Source organism: Natator depressus, chromosome 2 (genome assembly GCF_965152275.1).
Source record: "Natator depressus isolate rNatDep1 chromosome 2, rNatDep2.hap1, whole genome shotgun sequence".
Lineage (NCBI taxonomy): Eukaryota > Metazoa > Chordata > Testudines > Cheloniidae > Natator > Natator depressus.
In genome coordinates, this window is record NC_134235.1 from 27,832,657 (window position 1) to 27,852,596 (window position 19,940).

At 43.0% G+C, this 19,940-nt stretch overlaps 1 long non-coding RNA gene across 1 annotated transcript; it reads right to left on the reverse strand.

The window, feature by feature from the left end:
- Positions 1-2,470: 2,470 nt before the first annotated feature.
- Positions 2,471-13,018, reverse strand: LOC141981294 (uncharacterized). The gene is made up of 4 exons (XR_012637718.1): positions 12,595-13,018; positions 10,804-10,938; positions 5,637-5,751; positions 2,471-2,816 (listed from the first exon to the last, which is right to left on the reverse strand). It is a non-coding gene; the product is annotated as an uncharacterized LOC141981294 (long non-coding RNA).
- Between the last annotated feature and the right edge of the window lie 6,922 nt (positions 13,019-19,940).

Below are 19,940 nucleotides of genomic sequence, written 5' to 3' on the forward strand. Positions count from 1 at the left end.
TGTAGTATCATCAATGTCAATAAATTCTAGAAAATGCTCTCTGACAGTCACCATTGCAGGGACATTTTCACTAGGTTCTGTTGTCGTTACAAAATGCACCATTAAAATCATTTGTTCCATATGCTGATGTCAGGTGTGAAGTCCAGAATAACAGAGTATTATCTTGCTGACTTCAGATCTGCCACAATCTTCTGATTGACTTTTGTTGCCAGTAACTGTATGATCTCATTTTGAATTGTTTTTCCAAGGTAGTGGTATGTGTGTACATTTCTCGGGTGGTGACTCTTCTTAGTTGCTCCTGGAGTAAAGCATCAAACTCAGCCATCAGCTCCACAATTTTAAGGAAGTTTCCATTGTTTGGCACGTTCAGCTGATCTGAAGTGGCATGCAGTGCTAGGTTTTGGGTAGCAAGCATTCTCACAATGGCAATGAGCCTTTTCAGAACATTTTGCCAGTAAAGAGGCTCTGATGCGATCTTCTCTTGATGCTGATCATCTATGGTGGCCTTTAACATTAGTCTCATCTCAAGCTCTTTCCACCTATGGAATGCTCTCTGGTGATTTGCTGCCTTCTCATGGCATGCCAGATTTTTAGTGAGATTTTTCCAGTCCTTTGTTCCTGTAGAACCCAATGTGGCTGGAACATTAGACTGGAAGAGTTTGCAATAAAAACAGTATGCAGCATTCTGAGTTTTTGAGGACATAAGCCATGGCCTCTCCACTTTGTCACCATTGGGGATTTCACTCCAGTAATGTGTTGGATGGAAACTTCTATTTTCATTGTCTTTGGAGAACATGACGTTTTTCACTTGCTGTGGCCTATGCAGTACAAGGAAGTCCCTCAGGCTACTGCTCAAGTGGGTCCACAGTCCTGGATCATCTCGACTTAAGGAACTAAACTCAGCAAGAGCTGTTTCTTGTACCTCCACCACACTCTTCTCTGATCTACACTTTTCTTCAGGAATGTGCATGGTTACATCCATTTGAGATGGAGATATGGATGCTGCAGTAGCTGCCAGGTCTCCTGCACTCTGACTCACTAGAAGATCAGGCATCTTCTCACCACTCACATCGTCACTGAGGATGGAAGGCTCACCGTGAACATTTGTGTCTATGTATCTCGGGAGAGCTTCTTCCTGCTTAGATAGAAAAGCTTCCTTTGCTTTCTTTCTTTTTCTGAACGCTGCCCCAGAGGGGCATTTTCTTCTTTCACTCATGACTGCTGTTCTATGCCAGCTATAGTGGCTCTCAACACTCAGTTGAAGGGGACAAATAAACAGGCTGGTAGCAGGGCATGAGTGAGGGAAGATATCAGCGTCTTAAGGGCCTAACTGGCTCCTACTACTTCAGTTGACTGCCTGTTCTCCTCAAGTGGGTTCAGGGAAGCAGCAGGAAACAGGAAGCTCCCTGAGATGCTGGTGTTAATCAGTCCAGGCTCCTGGGGGTGTTAAAGAGGTACATAAGAGGCTTCTCCTCCTGTCTCTCCCTGCAGAGCCTGCTGTTTTCTGTTATTCCCTCTCACCTTTTCTCCTGCCTGCCTGTTATGTCTCTTGTGCCCTCCTTCCTCCCGCACAGCACTTGACCATCTCTGTGTATCCAGAGCACAGAGAATACATATGCACCAGCAGCAGTCACAATTCTCTCCACTCTGGGTCCTAGTGGCACCCCCCACAGTCTGGCACCTGAGGTAGCTGTCTCAGTTTGCCTCATGGTAAGGCCGGCCCTGACCCAGAGCATCGGGTTACATCCATGACCATCTTGGCTAATAGCCATTGATGGACATTTCCTCCATAAACTTATCTAATTCTTTTCTGAACCCAGTTATACTTCTGGCCTTAAAATATCACATTGCAATAAGATCCACAGGTTGTGCATTGAATGAAAAAGTAGATTTTTTCTTTGCTTTAAACTTGCTGCCTAGTAATTTCATCAGATGACCCCTGGTTCTTGTGTTATGTGAAGGGGTAACTAACACTTTCCTATTCACTTTCTCCATGCTATTCCTGAGTTTATAGAACCCTATCATATCCCCCTTTAGCCATCTCTTCTTTAATATGAACACTCCCAGTCCTTTTAATCTCTCCTCACATGGACGCTGTTCCATAGCCCTAATAATTTTGTTGCCCTTCTCTGCACCTTTTCCAATTCTAATACATATTTTTCTGATATGGGGCCATCAGAACTGCACACAGTATTCAAGGTGTGGGCGTACTATGGACCTTGGGCAACTCTTCAATCATATTGCCTCAGTTTCTCAATCAGAAAAATGTGACTGATAATACTTCTGTAGCTCATGGGTTGTTGTGCAGATAAAATTCATCAGTGATTATTTGTTGAAACAGATCTGCCCACAGCTGGGCAGATTTTTACTGGTACCAGTGAAAATTAGGATTCAATTTGCTCAATGCACAGCGGTTTATTTGAGAAAGAATCACACAAGCACTAAAAGTTTATATAATACATCTCCCTAATAAGCCTCAATTCCCCAAGCATAAACCTCCAGTAACTATGTTGGCCTTACACGGTATCCTGATTAGCAAACAAAGCAGGTATAGCTACCAGTCCTAGATGGAGACTTCTTTTCTTCTCTTCTCTTCCCCTCTCAAGTACTTGGTCTGTCAAATGTCCCCCGAAGCAGGGTCTTGGTTACCCTGAGACCCTCTATCTTACAGCATCACAGATCTCTTCAGATGTTAACTAACTGACTAACTCTGCTTAGCATTTATACCTCTTGTTCTCAAAGGAGTCACATGTCTCAGAAATATGTCCTGTGAGCATTCCATTACTGGTTTTTCTAATTAATATTTTAGAAGGGGGCTGCAAAATGGATGGAGACCAAAGATCAGTTGAGGTTTACCCTCTCATTAGTCATTCACTTAAGTTCTTAGTGTGGCATTTCCCTAAAGGCTCATTTTGACCTGGGTCATTCTGTACCAAGCTCACTGATCGCGTGTCTTCTGCATTTTCTTTACTTTTGTGAGCTGGCCGTCGGCTGACCAAAGTTTTAACTAAGACACACACACACACACGCATACACACAGATAGAACCTTTGATTAACCATTCAAGTGCGGTTTCAGCACTTGCAATAAATTTCCATACAAACTGTATGATGCTAAGAGAACCCTGTTCCCAGAATCCTCTAGCAAATTCAAACATATCAAGCCATACCAAACTCATGTTCACCACATTCATTCATATCAATCACAGCAATTCACAATAATAATTTGGCACCGACCCAACAATTATGACATGCTAAGATACTACAGCGATGATGACCATATAAATACATAAAACAAACTATAGTGACTGGGGCAAATTTGAAGAACAATCCTTGATCTTACATTTGTAAGATCTTTATACACTGCTGTCAATTGCGGGTCCAGTTAACCATTGGCCTGACAACTAACTGCTCTCAGGTGCACCCACAATTAACTGCACCAACAGTTGATTGCAGGCACAACACTAGTGCCTCATTGAGACCTCTTTAAACACTTGGCTCAAATAAAAGTTATAGATCCAAGAATACAGTTGTGTACAATATAAAGCTGTTTTAAATTGCCATTAAAGACTCAGCTACAGTAGGTCTCCAGCTGCAGATGGCCTATGGTGAATATTTGATGAAAGCTGAAAGGAAAACTTATGGCTGTGTTTTCCCAAAAAATTGAAAATATTGCTTTGCAATTTGATTTGTTTGCATTTATCTTAGTCACTATCTAAATGCCTCTTCAGAGAGTCTCTTACAATGCATTTCTATGCAGCCTTGGCTTGTGGGAGTATTTTCCTCAGCTCAGATATAAGTCTGAAGTATGAAAGAAAGTGACATTCCATTCCTCTTCTTGCTCGTTTCTTTTTTTTGTGATTTTTTTCTTATTGCATTTTCTCCTTTGGATGTTTGCTTTGCAAATGATACTGCATTCTGTATTGTTATTAAGCTTTAGGCTGCAAACAAGGTAGAATGCTCTTACCAGATAGGGATGAGAGAGGTGTCAGAGAAAAGCTACAAAATGGCAAATAGTGTCACAGTGTTTTGTCAAGAAGAATATGGTAATGATTTATAGGTTCATAATTCCAACACATATGATTTTGCCAGGAAAATAATGACTGGAAATTTTAAAAGTCAATGTCTTAGCTAGAGCAACAACAGAATGGCAACAAATTAAATAATACCATCTCCTTCAGATTTACTCCACTCTATCTAAGCAATATTAGAGCACAAAAAATAAAATAAAAGCGGTTATGTCTAAGGCTGCATGTCTGTCACAGAGGTCACGGAAATCATGGATTCCGTGACCTCTGTGACTTCTGCAGCAGCTGGTGTGGATGGCTCTGGGGTTGTCCAAGCATATCAAGCAGCCCTTGGGCCAGCCGCACTGGCCACTGCTGGGGCGGTTTCAGGCCACCACTGGGGGGCCCTCCAGCAGCAGCAGCAGTTTGGGTTTGGGAGGGGCTCAAGGCTGGGGCAGTGGGTTGGGGGGGGGGGACAGTGCTTACCTCAGGGGGACTTCCCGGAAGCGGGTAGCATGCCCCTGCAGCTCCTAGGCAGAGGGGCCAGAGGGCTCTGTATGCTGCGCTTGCCTGCAGGCACCACCCCCACAACTCCCATTGGCTGCAGTTCCCAGCCAATGGGAGCTGTGGAGCCAGAGCTTATGGTGAGGGCAGTGTGCGGAGCCCCCCTGGCCTTTCCTCCCCCAAGGAGCTGTAGGGACATGTTGGCCACTTCCAGGGAGCTGTGTGGAGCTGGGTAGGGAGCCTGCCAGCCTCGCCAGCCCTCCCCTCCAGCACCAGTGGGGGTCCTGGGCCATCCTCCCAGCACACACAGCACCCCTGGACCACTCCACTCTGAGCACCCGCACCTCCCCGGCCCAAGTTTTAGTTAGGGGTATATAGTACAAGTCATTGAGAGCTCATCTACATTTTCAAAGGGCATTCTAATATTTTTGTTTACTGCCCGTGACCTCTCCATGACTTTTACTAAAAATACCCAGGACTAAAACATAGGCTTAGTTATGTCTATATGGAAATCACTGACAAGAACTCAGAAATTTGCTCTCTGTCACACTACAGAAACTTTGGAACTGATCCAAAGTCCGTTGACTCCCATTGACTTCAGCGGGTTTTGGGTAAGGTCTTACGTGCAGCATCTCATGTGCTTCTTACAACATGCTGCATTAGGTTTATAGAATGTACACGCAGAAAAAAAAGGAGGAAACTTCTGAACAGAACTTGTCTAACAATTTCTAAAAGGGTTTTGATAGAAAAGCAGAAACTGCATAGTATTGGGAAGGATTTCATCTTTCCTTTGCTGGCCAGTTCTCATCATCTCTTGTTTTAGTAACTCTTTTATAAGCCTTCCTTTTGGTTTTATGCCTTTTTCTTCCCCTTCCACATATCCAGAAATCCCTAATGACAAACAGCTGACAGCGCCAGTAAAACGAGTTTTATAAACCAATATGCAGATTTACCAGTCAGGGAGGGAAAAACAGAAATCTTAGTGACAGGTTACTTCACATCCTTTTCGTCATGACTTGCTTGATTTCCAAACACAAAAACTCAAAACCTGGACAAATCAATTTAAACTATGCAGTAATTGACACCAAAGTCCTTACCAGCTTCAGCCAGCTGGGGAGTGTACATACCTTTGGGGAGTGTACACACCTTTCCGCAAAGACAGTCTCTTTGTCACCACATTCTCCTTTCCTTTTATAACACTGCCCCAGATCAGCCATGCGATACGCAGAAACTGGGTAACCCCTGTCATAAATATAAAGGGAAGGGTAAACACCTTTAAATCCTTCCTGGCCAGAGGAAAAACCCTTTCACCTGTAAATGGTTAAGAAGCTAAGATAACCTCACTGGCACCTGACCAAAACGACCAATGAGGAGACAAGATACTTTCAAAGCTGGTCGGGGGGGAGAAACAAAGGTTCTCTCTGTCTGTGTGTTGCTTTTGCCGGGACCAGAGCAGGAATGCAGGTCAGAACTCCTGTAAAGAGTTAGTAAGCAATCTAGTTGGATATGCTTTAGATTCTGTTTTGTTAAAATGGCTGATAAAATAAGTTGTGCTGAATGGAATGTATATTCCTGTTTTTGTGTCTTTTTGTAACTTAAGGTTTTGCCTAGAGGGATTCTCTATGTTTTGAATCTGATTACCCTGTAAGGTATTTACCATCCTGATTTTACAGAGGTGATTCTTTTACTTTTTTCTTTAATTAAAATTCTTCTTTTAAGAATCTGATTGTTTTTTCATTGTTCTTAAGATCCAAGGGTTTGGGTCTGTGTTCACCTAGGCAAATTGGTGAGGATTTTTATCAAGCCTTCCCCAGGAAAGGGGGTGTAGTGCTTGGGGGGATATTCTGGGGGGGGGGAGACGTTTCCAAGTGGGCACTTCCCCTGTTCTTTGTGTAACACTTCGGTGGTGGCAGCGTTTAAACTAAGCTGGTAAGAATAAGCTTAGGGGGTCTTTCATGCAGGTCCCCACATCTGTACCCTAGAGTTCAGAGTGGGGAAGGAACCTTGACAACCCCTTACATGGCAGAGCATCCATACACCTTGTCAAAAGGGCCAATGAATCATAATTATTAATATTCATTTTTTCTCTCCATATCCATTATTTTTGAATAGTTATCTGTGGCAGATACGGATGGATTGTGTATCTGGGTTTCTAATATGACTATAAAGGGAATATAGTAATTGAATTGAGTTTCCTAGCCAATAACTGTTCTTCAAAAATCTTTTATAACTGAACTGGGCAGATTTCTTGATATGTAAGAAGGGATCAGTTTAATTTAGATATGATAGGTAATTGAACTATGTTTGGAGGGAAAAGTCATCTACTTTTTAAAAGGGCATTCTAACATTTTGAATTCTGCCATTTCTCTAAACTATTGCAAAAAATTGAGACGAGCACTGTAAATTATATTTCTTGTTTGATTAGTGTCCATAGGGTGCTCCACTGTAGGTGTGCTTGTGTCCCTGCATTGCTGATCAGAGAATTTCGGTAGCAATGTCCATTAGGCCCGCACATGTACTGTCTCTCCTTGTGCTGCACCAGGAGGCTAGCCAGTGTCCACAGGCTAACCCCCCTCAGTTCCTTCTCAACCTAAAGACGGAGCTATTCGCAGTCAGTTAGTACCATTACTTTAATCTGCATTTCTATAGTTAGTTACCCTCCTAGTTCTTAGTTGTAGTTCTAGCTGTAGTTTCATCTTCTTCTTTTCTTCTTTTACCCTTTAAAAAAGAAAAGAGAAGAAGATTTCGTTTCTTTCCCACCTGTTTCCTCGTTTAGGACCCCTCCCCCAACGGGGTATGCCTGGCTCACCAGGCTTCAAGAAGTGCCTCTCTTGCAAAGAGACAATCCCTGTCTCAGACAAGTACTCCAAGGGCTTTCGCTATTTGCTTCTTCAGGGAAGGCCACATTCCACAAAAGTGTGGTCTTTGCCAGCAATTCAGTCCCTGGTTTCGTAAGGATATGGAGCTCAAGAGAAGATTGTCTTCATGGAGGCCACTCTCAAATCCTCTCTGGACCCGTGCAACGAATCACCTGGCAGACGTGAGTCTTCCTCACAGCCCTCAACAACTAAAGGCAGTTTATCGAAGAAACAAGCCAAGGACCCTTCTAACAAATCATTGAAAAAGGGAGTGGGAAGTCCCCATAGTGAGCTCCAAGATAGCCATAGTTATTAGCTGGCATGCTCAGTGTCTTCGGTACCACTGGCACCGAGACCTTCTCAATCTGGTACCCACGGCTTATGGCAATTCTCAGTAGCAGGTACCCTACAGAACTGAAAAGCCTATGGACCTGTGGGGCATGAGCACTGAGTCAATGGCACCGAGGGACAAAGACAGTAGCAACCACTCCTCTAAGAAGAAACTGGTATGCGATCCTACATCTGTACCGCCGTTAAAGCCTCACCTGGCAGCGTAGTGACCAGTGTGGAAAAGGTCCCTGTCCCGCCAGCACCACTACTGCCACTGGAATGATCATTAACATCAGAATCCCACCACTCCAGAGATCTCCGCATGCCAGATGCACCAGAATCTCCACTTCTCAGAACCAGAACCTCTGCACTGAGCCTCAAGCATGGGAAATATCCACACTGTCATGCCATGTCCCTCTGCTCTCTAGTGAGCATTCAGACAGTGAGCCAAAGGAGATAGTGTCACAGTACTCCTCCCAAGCTCCATATGGTGCTTATTACCAAGAGAGCCGAAGGATACAGCCACAGATGGCCTCAGCACCATCATCTTGGTATGGCCACCCATGGGTGCCACCACCAGGCTCTATACCACCACAACCCCAGTGGTCACATTGGACCCTTGGGCAGTGCACTGCCAGCAAGCCTCTCGGGCTTTGAGCCTCACCTAGGAGCCCTGGGGGCAAATCCCCTCGGCTGCAGCATCCAAGGCTTCAGAATCACCTCAAGAAATAGAGGAACAGGAAACTGGTACCAAGGCGGAAATAACACTGAGGACTATATCTTCTTCCTCTCTGGATGAAGTTGTCATGCCTCTGCCACCATCTTTGGCAGATGACTTCCATCTCTTCCAGGAGCTGGCAAAGACAGTGCCAGATACCCTCCAGATACTATCAATTCCTTGACATCCTCTACTCTTTGTCCTCATCAAAGATTGCCCTCCCGATTAATGAGGCCATTTTAGACGCGCTAAAGACAGCGTGGCAAACCTTAACCTCAGTGGCACCAACCTACAAATCGCAGGACAACAAATGTCTCTGCCAAGGAATCTGAATTCCTATTTTCCCACACACCATCCAACTCCATTGTGGTGGATGCCGTCAACTCCTGAAGCTGACAACACCAGTCAAGGGCTACTCTCTATGATAGGAATTAGAAGCGTCTTGATCTTTTTGGTAGAAAAGCATACTCTTCAGCCACTCTACAATTCCGCATCACCAATTATCAGGCTCTCATGGTGAAATATGATTATATAAATTACTCAAAACTGAATGACTTTATTGAAAAAATGCCAGAAGCACATTGTGACTCGTGTAAGGCCATGATCCAGGAGGGTCAATTAGTGGCAAAGACATCACTTCAGACTGCCCTCGATGCAGCGAACACAGCAGCTAAGTCCATCTCCATGGCTATTGTAATGCAATGAGCATCATGGCTCCATTCGTTGGGCTTCCTAAAAGAGGTACAGTCCACGGTTGAGGACCTTCCATTTGAGGCCATGAAGCTCTTCACCAAGAAGACTGATGCCTCCCTTCACACCTTGAAGGACTCCAGGGCTATCCTACAGTCACCGATGATTTAGTCCCCAATCCCAGCATAGACCACATGTGCCTCAGTATCAAGCCTCAGCGCCACTATGAGCCACAAAGAAAGAAAGGGAAACAAAGCAAACCATCTGGCCCTCAATCTTTGTCCCAGCCCCCTACATCTAAGTACCACTTTTGATGGGCACATCGAGGCGCCATTAGACCACTCCCCCTGATTGGCACAGTCAACCATCATTCCTCACCCATTTGGTCATTGATTTGTGGCGTTCTGCAGTGCCTGGGAACACATAACATTGGACTAATGGGTCTTAGAGATCATTTGAACTGCATACTACATCCATTTTACCTCCCTATCTCCTCCACAACACCTTTCCCCATCCCTCTTCAGGGACCCTTCTCACAAAAGTTTACTATGACTGGATATAGATCGCCTCCTTCAGTTAGGAGTCATAGAACCAGTACCTCAATGAGACAAAGGGTTCTACTCTCATTATTTCCTAATACCCAAAAGAAAGGGAGATTTGAGACCAACACTAGACCTCAGAGCTCTCAACAAGTTTGTCAAGGCACAAAAATTCAAGATGGTCATCTTATCAATGATCATTCCAATGTTGGAACATAGAGACTGGTTTTCAGCCCTTGACCTCCAGGACACCTATTTTCATATCTCAATCGTACCAGCTCACAGATGATTCCTTACATTCACTCTGGGACATGACCACTACCAGTACAGAGTATCATCAGTTCTGAGAGTATTTTCCAAGGTTCTCTCAGTGGTGGCCACTCATTTACATTCTCAAGGGATAAAGATCTAACCTTACCTGGATGATTGTCTCCTCAGAGCCTGATCTCTCCGAGAGGCTCACCAAGTCACCGAAGCCATGATATACTTGTTTACAGAACTATGTCTAAAGATCAATACCCAGAAGTCAACCTTCAATTCAGTGCAATGCCTGGAATTTATAGGGGCTGACCTCAATTTGTTACAGGCCAATGCCCTCTCATCTCAACGCAAGTCACCACCCACCAGGATCAAAACCTCCTTCAACTGGTGGAAGGACCAAGCCAACTTTTGCAAAGGGGTCCCCTTCTCGCAAATATCACCATCATTGCTCCTCACTACCCATGCATCACTCGTAGTGTGGGGCACACATCTAAACAGCAACATGACACAAGGCAAATGGTCACCTGCAGAGATATCCCTTCACAGCAATCTCCTCAAGTTAAGAGTAGCCAGGAACGCCTGCACCCATTTTCTTCCTCTGATCACAAAATCACACACAAAGATTCTAGCATATAGCATAGCCTGTATGTATTACATCAATCAGCAGGGGGGAGTCAGGTTGCCCTCCCTGTGTGCAGAAGCAATGAGACTATGGCACTGATGCATCTCCCACAACATTACACTGTCTGCAGCTTACCACCCGAGCACACAAAACTTGATAGAGGACAGTCTCAGTCACAAATTGCCACACGACCATGAGTAAGAGATACACCCAACAGTGCCTTACAACCTATTCAGACGATGGGGGACACCATCCACAGACCTCTTTGCCACTCACCTGGACAAGCAATGTCCATGCTACTGCTCAAGAGTGCAGATGGGACAACACTCCCTGGATGATGCTCTCCTCCTCCTCGGAACAAAGACTTTCTCTACTCCTTGCCTCCGATTTTCCCTATTGTCAAAAGTCCTGCTGAAAATAAAAAGGGATGAGATCATGTCATTTTGATTGCTCCTACTTGACCAAGACAGATCTGGTACCCTTACCTGGCACAGCTCATGACGTGCCCATTGATCCCTCTCCTGGCCACCCTGCACCTCCTCTCACAGAATGGAGGACATATCCTACATCTGAACTTGGGGATTCTCTGCCTCAAGGCATGGTTTTTGCTTGGTTCCAACACCTAGAAAGCTCCTGTTCAAGGGAGGTACAAGAGGTACTATTACACAGTAGGAAGTCCTCAACAGGATGTCCTCACCTGCAGAAATAGTCCAGGTTTCAGATTTGATGCACATCCCAGTGAATCATCCCAACATCCACGATTCTTCTGCATACCCTAGACTATGCTTTGACAATAAAATGGTCAGGACTATCTCTAAGCTCTCTTAGGGTTCACCTAGGAGCTATAACAGCTTTCCACCAACCTGTAGAAGGGTACTCAGTCCTATCACACCCAACTACTAAAAGATTCGTCAGGGGTATAATAAACCTTTCCCCTCAATCTTAACTTCCTACCCCTATGTGGGACCTAAACCTGGTACTGAAAGGACTGACTGTTTTCTGATATACCTATCAACGAAAACAATCTTCCTGATAGCAATTACCTTGGCCAGGAGAATAGGAAAGATAACAGCTCCGTTGGCACATCCCCCCATATGGTATTTTTTCCAGACAAAGTTATGCTCAGGCCACATCCAAAATTCATGCCTAAGGTAACCTCTCCATTTCACATGAATCAGTTGATTCACCTTCCAATCTTCTACCCCAAGCCTCATCAATACAACAGGAAAGGCTATATTACATACCCTAGATGTCAGGAGAACCCTGGCCTTCAATATGGACTGGACAAAGGGCTTCAGGAAGTCCCCTAGACTTTTCCTTTCCATTGTGGAAAGATCCAAGGGCTCAGCAATATCAGCCCAAAGGCTCTCCAAGTGGGTCTCAAATTGCATCAGACAATATTATCAAGTTTGCAGCATGATCCCTCCTGACTCTATTTGTATATACGCCACAAGATTGAGCTCTTCTTCCATTGCCTTCTTCAGGAATGCCCTATCTCAGAGATCTGTAGAGGGATGACATGGCATCAGTCCACAATTTTCCAGAACACTATGCGATCATTGGGGGTGCCACCTCCAAGGCCATCTTCAGCTCCATGGTGCTGTCATCTATAATTGACCCAAATCTAAAGTCCCAGACCTCCTGAAGGGATATTGCTCAGGAGTCACCTACAGGGGAGCACCCATGAGGACTCCCCTTGTAGAAGAAGAATGTATTCACCTTGTACTGTAATGATGGTTCTTTGAGATGTGCGTCTGTATAGGTGTTCCACAACCCACCCTCCTTCCCTCTACTTTGGAGTTCTTGTCTATGACTTTGCAGTAGAGAAGGAACTGAGAGGATTAGCCTGCACACATTAGCCTTGTGGTGCAGCATGACGAGAGACAGCGCATGTGCAGGCCTAACTGCTACTGAAGTAGCGCAGGGATGCAAGCACACCCATAGGGACACACATCTTGAAAAACCATTGTTATTTTACAAGGTGAGTAACTTCTTCTTCACCATATGGGTTTGTGACAGATTTATGTTACCAACCTGCCCCAAGCCCTAACCCACTTTCATACTCACACACGCTCAACCCAAGGCTGGCCAAGCCTGGGTGTAACATAAAAAGAAGAGGGGGGAAGGGTGGATGAGAGTTCTGTCTTGTGCACAGTTCGTCCAGGGTCCGCTGTTGATCTCCGATTTGTTTCAGCTCCCGGGAGGGTTTTAAGTCCTGGGGTCTCTAGGGGGCATCTCGTTCAGGGACCTCTGTCCCCCCGTGCTCTTTGTACCTGTCTAAACTGGCCTTCCATGGCTTCCTCAGCTTGCCCAAAACACACCGGATTCAGGGACACAAAAACCGTTGTTTTCCCCCTTGCTGGCCTTCACTGTCTCACTAGTTTTCGCAGCCCCTGCAGTTCTGTTCAGCTGAATCCTCCTTTCTCACGGCTGGTCAGGGTTGAAATCCAGGCCCCCGTCTTTCTTGGCAGGCAGCCAAGAGTCAGTTGTGTGCAGTGGCCTTGAGCTGGAGTCAGTGTCTTATCTTTGGACCTAGCTGGAGCGTCGACTTAACCCATTCCTGTCTCTCTCTTCCTCCCCCTTCGGCCTCTCGCAACCTGCAAAGGAATATTTCACTTCACACTCACACCTTTAACCCTTTCCAAAATGCCTTGCAATGCCTGCAACAGCGTTAGCAACATACAATGCCGATCTGCCACCCCAAGGGACCCCCTGTGGAAGGGGGCCATTGGGTTGTGACAGGTTCATTTGAAAAATGGGTGAAATGTACTTCATTTAAACACTGTATATAATTGGCACCAAAAAAACACTTTCAATACATTGATAAATAAGTTGTTAGAAATTCATTATTTCAACATTGCGTGGTATGAGTGAACTTAGGTCTTCACCCTGCTATGTGATGCATGTGCATAGACCCCTGTGCCAGTGGAACCCCACAGAAGTCAACTACGGTTCTCCCAGGAGCATCACATTGCAGAATCAGGGCCTTTGATCATTTCTACTACAAATAAAATATGAAGGCAGTTTATAAACGGAATGTGTTGTTTCCACAAAACCACACAGCCTTTCACTGAAACACCATAAAACAACCACAAACAGATGTTTAAAATCAACGCACATTGGACATACATTATGTTCTCAATTCCCTTGTTAGTTAATGGATTTGTATCCAATTAAAAATAAACTGCCAACATAAAAGCCAAAGAGCAGCACAGCCTTTCAATTTTCAATAAACTCTTTTAAAATACTGGAATAAACATCTCATAAGATCATTTCTCTCTTTAAATAAATTAGGAAGGAAATTTCTAGTGCAGTGGCTTAGCTGTTTCTCTCTGAAATGGCATAGCCTCTATCAGTGACCTTATTACTGCATTAAAACACAAAAGGCCAAATTGAGTTTGCTTTTTAAGTATTTGAGGCCCAATTTTTGGACTTGATAGTAAGATCCCTGCTTACTGCAGGTAACTGAATCAATAGACAGATGCCTACAATGGTTATAAGGTGACTAAAGAAGGACTTATGTTCAAAACCTTCCAACTTTGCAGCTTAATATTAGAAACGTTAAATAAATCCATACTTAAAACCATAGTAACCTAAGCAAAAGTGGCTTAATTTTCAGAGCTGACAAGTACCCACCAATGCCCCTAAAATGAGTGGGAGTTGCAAGTGCTGAATCCCTATTAAAATCAGGCAATTTTATTCTTTTTTAGATGCCTAACTATGGATTGATAATCCTACCTTTTTTGGCTCCCCCGTTTGAAGATTGGATCCCTGGTGTGTAAGCGCTGAAATGGCTGTTATTGCAATAAGACCACTCACAGGGAAAAGGCAAGCTCAATTTGACGCACACAGTCATATTTGGAATTTGATGGAGTTACTCCTAATTCTCACTGGTGTGGGAGGATTCATTGCAATAGGTAGTATGTGCACGGTGTAATACTGACTGAGTCACTTTTGACAGCTTCTTTAAACTCTGCTGAAATGAATTTCTTAAAACACTCCCTTTATGTGATCAAATTGCTTTTGCAGCTGCACTCCCAACAAACGCTGAGCACATTTGATTTTTAGGTAGAACATGGATAAATCAATATTGATTTGTTCAGATGTTTTTCCTTTCTTTAACTGCTTTGTGATGTGGTCAGCATACCAGTCAGTAAACATCATTTTCAATGAATCGTTGAACACTTCTTTGGTTGTAAGACTTAGTGATGGCAGGAGTTCAGTATAAGTTGCAGGCCTAAAATTTGGTATCACTACCCCTCTTGTATGCAGCACTGTAGTAGCAGAACACTTTGTGTTGCACAGCAGTTACAGGTTATGCCAGTAGGAAGGGGAATCGAAAAGCTAGCTGTCATTTTTGCTCAGCACATGATCTGCAGAGAGACTGGAACAGATAATCTCTAGAGCGCATTCATGCTTAAGTAGCTATCTGGCATTTGTTTTCAAGTTAGGTAACTTCAACCTGTTTAGACCAAGACACTTCTATGGTCCCAAGGATGCAAGGCATAAAATTCACTCGTGTCATCAGTCCTGATTAGCAATTGGGATGCATAAGTTCTTGCATTGCTACATTGACAATTTGTTTTAGAAAATTAGGTTTCATGGCTTCTCTTCTCTCTAGCTCTCAAGATGGGCCAGACAGATATTTCTTTGTCTCTAACTCCCCTAGTAGGTGGACAGCTTCCTTTTTTGCTGACTACCAATGCAGTAGTTTGTTGCACCTGGCCTTGCAGCTTTTTACGCTGAAGCAAGTGAAATGTTGGTGATTATAGTCTCCTGCTTCAAATAAGAATTGATTGTCATCTAGCTTCTTGAGCTTTTCAAGGGCAAGATGGGAGCTCACAGCAGGAGGGCATTTCGTGGACGCTTCTGAGCCAGGGTCATCCTGGTGTGCATCCAGTGTGATCCCCCTTCTATGCAACAGCACCAAGTGCATGTTACGCTATGCTGACACCAGCAGCTGCAGGGAACTGCATTGTCAGGCAATGGGCTTCCCAGTCTCTTCATGGCAGCCAGGTGGCTACCTTGCAATCCATGCTCTTTGTTTGTCAGGTACAGCCTTCCCCTTCTCACAGTACCTGACCACAGAGCTACAGAGATATAAGACGGCTCAATGCTGAACAAAATACTTCTCTGGGAGCAGCTAGAATATAGCATATGATACCTGAGGCATGTGAATCAGGGCAAACTATGCCACAGTATACGGGTGTGTGCACATTTTCTGTTTTAATGTCTATAAGAGCAAATCCAAGCTTGCATGTGGAAAATGGCATAGCTTCTCAACACGGTACATCTGTAATGCTGCGAATCCAGCACTGATGTTAGCCCAGATTCTTGCTACAAACAGTCTGAAGAAACTGCCCCCCCTCAATATATCTCTCTAACAGAAGGAATGAATTTTATGGGGACTGCAGGTCAGAGCCATAACTGCAATGGGGCAGATGCATGCATAGACCACATTTCTTTGTCTGCATACCATTGCTCACCTTTGGGCCAGGCTAGGCAATAAGGTTGGGATCCACAAAGGGACTTAGGCATTGCAATGGTAAGTCTAACATGGCCTAACTTGTAGGTACATAGAAAATCACAGGAACAATTGGTAGTATGCATCCGATGAAGTGAGCTGTAGCTCACGAAAGCTTATGCTCAGATAAATTGGTTAGCCTCTAAGGTGTCACAAGTACTCCTTTTCTTTTTGCGAATACAGACTAACACGGCTGTTACTCTGAAACAGGAACAGTGTGATCCACAAAGGTGTATTAGGCGCCTATGCTCCTATACAATGAATGGGGAGAGACGGGCACCTCAGAATATGATCCACACAATATAGCAAGCTAGGTGGGAAGCTGCCTAAGCTAGCCAATGGGAGATGCTAACCGAAGGGGTGTGCTGTAAACCTCTCTGATGGAGATAGCAACCTAAGTCCAGGCTGCAGGAAGGCACCTATCTCTACATAGCAGTTTTTGAATGAGAACAAGCTGCCTGAAGCACCTAAGGCACTTGAGTGGGAATGAGTTAGGCACTTGTCTGGCTCCACACAAAATGGCCAAAGAGGACATGGTGCCCACCTTACAACTTTAAGCCCATTGGTTAAAGCATTCACCTGGGATGCTCAATTCCCCTTCTCTGCCAGAAGGAGAGAAAGGATTTGAACAGGGTCTCCCACCTCTCAGGAGAGTGCTCTAATGATTGAGCTATGGGATATATTTATGTGTGGCTCCCTTCGTCTCTCCTGTTGAAACTGTTCCACTGTGGATAAATAATGAAAGTGTGATTGGAACAGGGGGATCGGACCCTGGAAGAGTCTCCTTTACATTTAAGGACCAGATTTTCAAGTGCTCACCACCCACAATTAGGACCTGAATTAAAAAAAAAAAGAACTCATCTCTCATCTAAATATTTAAATATGTGGCCAAATTCTCAAAAGTGCTGAGCACCTAGCAGCACTTTTAAGAATCCAGACACTTATGTAGGTACCTGAACTGAAGCTGCTGGGAGCTAAGCTCTTTCAAAAATATGGCCTTATGTTTTTTTTCTAAGCGTGTCTTCAGTATAAGCCAAAACCAAAAGTGATTAATTTAAAGAAAAATAGAGGCAAAAGAGTCCCTGTTCTATATAGCAGTTTTCAAATAGCCTGTTTAAATTATACCAGTAGTACAATGTCCCAGTATTATCATAAATATTTGAAAATAGCAAATTTCAGCAGTGAAAAACTATGAATAACATAAACAAGTTTTTTTTTTCCTGATTATATATTAGCCACACTTTTTGTACTGGCCCAATTTTTTATTTCCTGAAATTGTTATGGAACCAGGGGTAACCTCTATGCTGGACACTACTCTTAAATTAACTTTTAAAGTCAAGAACCAAACTTATTTTTAAAGTTCTTATCCCAAGGGAAACAAGATACGTTCTTGAATTTCAAAATCCTGACAGTATTAGTGATTAGTGATGTTTAGATAGTTTCAAAGGATCTGACATTCTAAACCAATTCAATTATTCTACTTCTTTTGGGTTATGCATTAAGTGTTGCAGTGTAAGTGTTACTGGAAGAAAAGCTCTTAGAATTTAATAAGATTTAATTCAGTGATTCATATTCACTGCTGTTTTGTGCTGATGATGAACGGAGGAACTTATCTTGGCTGAACTGCATGTCCTGAAAGGAAATTATTTGATCCTACAGTGCTTTTCAGTTAAAGAAAAAAAAATCATTTTAATGGCACCAGTTACAATTTTCATGAAGGGATACTGATATTTTCAAGTTTGTATACTCAAAGAAGTTGAATATCTGATGACTATTTTTGTCTCATTTCATAAGATTGCCCTAATAAGGCATATAATTCTAAAGTGCATCGGGCAACTACACTGAGATGTTGAAACAAGGATGTCTCTCTTAGCTGTCAATCAGACCACCAGCACATTGAATAGCGTCCTAGAGATTCATTCAGTGCAAACCTCATACTCCTAAATCTTTCCCACAGAAGACAGCTTTGGTTCTGTAAATAAATCTGTGCGTAGATGAACCTCCATGAAAGATTAGAACTGGAAATCTTTCCATAGAGTGTATGTATAACTTATCAAAACAGCAAACAAACGAACAATCAGAAATAGAAACAGAAAGCAGAAACAAGGAAGCGGATGGAAACATCTATATAACTCTGCACTGGTTTGTCAATAAGGGAAAAATCTTAAAAATAATACACTCTCTGAATCTAGAGCCTATACTGCTAAGACTGTGAAAGAAATGGAATGAAAAGCAATCCTTTAACAAAGCTATGTAAAGCTCTCTGGAGGCTTTGAAAGTTGCAAGCACTTCTGTGTGCTATTTTTCACTTTCTTTTCTGCTCTATGCACTATAAAGTCGAACTCCATGGTGGCAATGAATTGAATTTGTGCCATGCCTTTTATTCAGAGCTGTAAGAACATTGGTTAATACTCTGCTACAGCACTGACACTAAATTTTACACTATAATTAGTTTTATTTCCCGCCCCGCCCCCAGCATATGGAGCCATAGTCTAGATTTGACTTCAACTAAACTTTCAAGCACAATTCTAAAGGCGGAATATGAGCCAAAGCTTGAAAGGAGAAGAGTCTTGTGTGGTCAGCTGCAAAGCTTTTTTGTGATAGTTTCATATGAAAAATACCATACAAATATAAGGCAAAAAAAATCAGATCGAAACTATGGGCCTCATCCTCAGATGGTGTAAATTGACACCACACCATTGACTTTGGTGGGGTTAGGCCAATTTATTCCAGCGAGGATCTGACTTACCAGTGTTCTCTTATCCATACCCTGGGGGACAGTTTCTCAGCTGGTGTAACTTGTAACACCTCCATTGTAGTCAGTGCAGTAATGACAAATTAGACCAGCCAGCTGATGATCTGGTCCTGGATTTTTATTGTATACTTTAGGATGGAACTTTGTATGCAGTATCTTCTGATGATCTCTATTGCAGACAACAGATCCATAGGGCACATTCAAGAATAGAATTTTATCTATAAGTTGTATCTAATAGCATTATATCATTCACGCCTAATTTTCCAGGGTTATAGATAGGGTTTGTTGATTTTTCTACTATCTAGGAAATAACTTAATATTTGTAATATTTATTTATTAAAAGATTCACAGGCACATTTCCTCATATATTATTTAAGATTAACATAAGGTTTGCTAATAGCTATTTAAATGCTTTAGTGAAATATGGTTGTAATTTGTAATTCAGTCCAGCTAGGGAAATGATGAGGTCTTCTTTCACAAATATTAAAGTCCTGATTCTAATTTCAATTAAATCAGGTTTATCAGGAATAACTCCATTAAAAATGCAAATGAGAGCACAATCAGTCCCTAAATATGCACGTATTATAGTCTATAACAGCTTTGCAAAACTATGCTTGCCTACACATCAGAGGAAAACAATTTTTGACGTGATTAAGATGTCTAGTTCTTTTTCATTATTTTCATTATAAAGTGTGGCTGAGTGGATTTTCTATGTGAATTGGCACATTTTAAATGATAACTTTGTAACGTACAATACCTAGCTGTGTATTTTGCATAAAGTCAAGAACTTTTATACATTTATCAGCCCAGCAGTTGCTATCACAAATGATCAAAACATAGGGGAGGGAATTGCGATTTTTTAAAAAATCCTGTTTTTTTGATGAAATTTATAATTTAGAAATTTGAAATTTCATTTATTACTCAATGAAGGTCAAGAGACAACAAGAATAAAGGGGGAAGGGTGTCTAGGAAGGGGAGGGAAGAGCTGGGGAACAATTCCACAGTATGTTCCTTGCCCTGTGAAAACAACATATCATAGGCAAAAAAATGACATCAAGTCAATGCTGCATAAAATGTCATTTTCATGCCCCCATATGTTCTGTGTTCCAGAGTGGAAGGGTCCTATAGTACAAC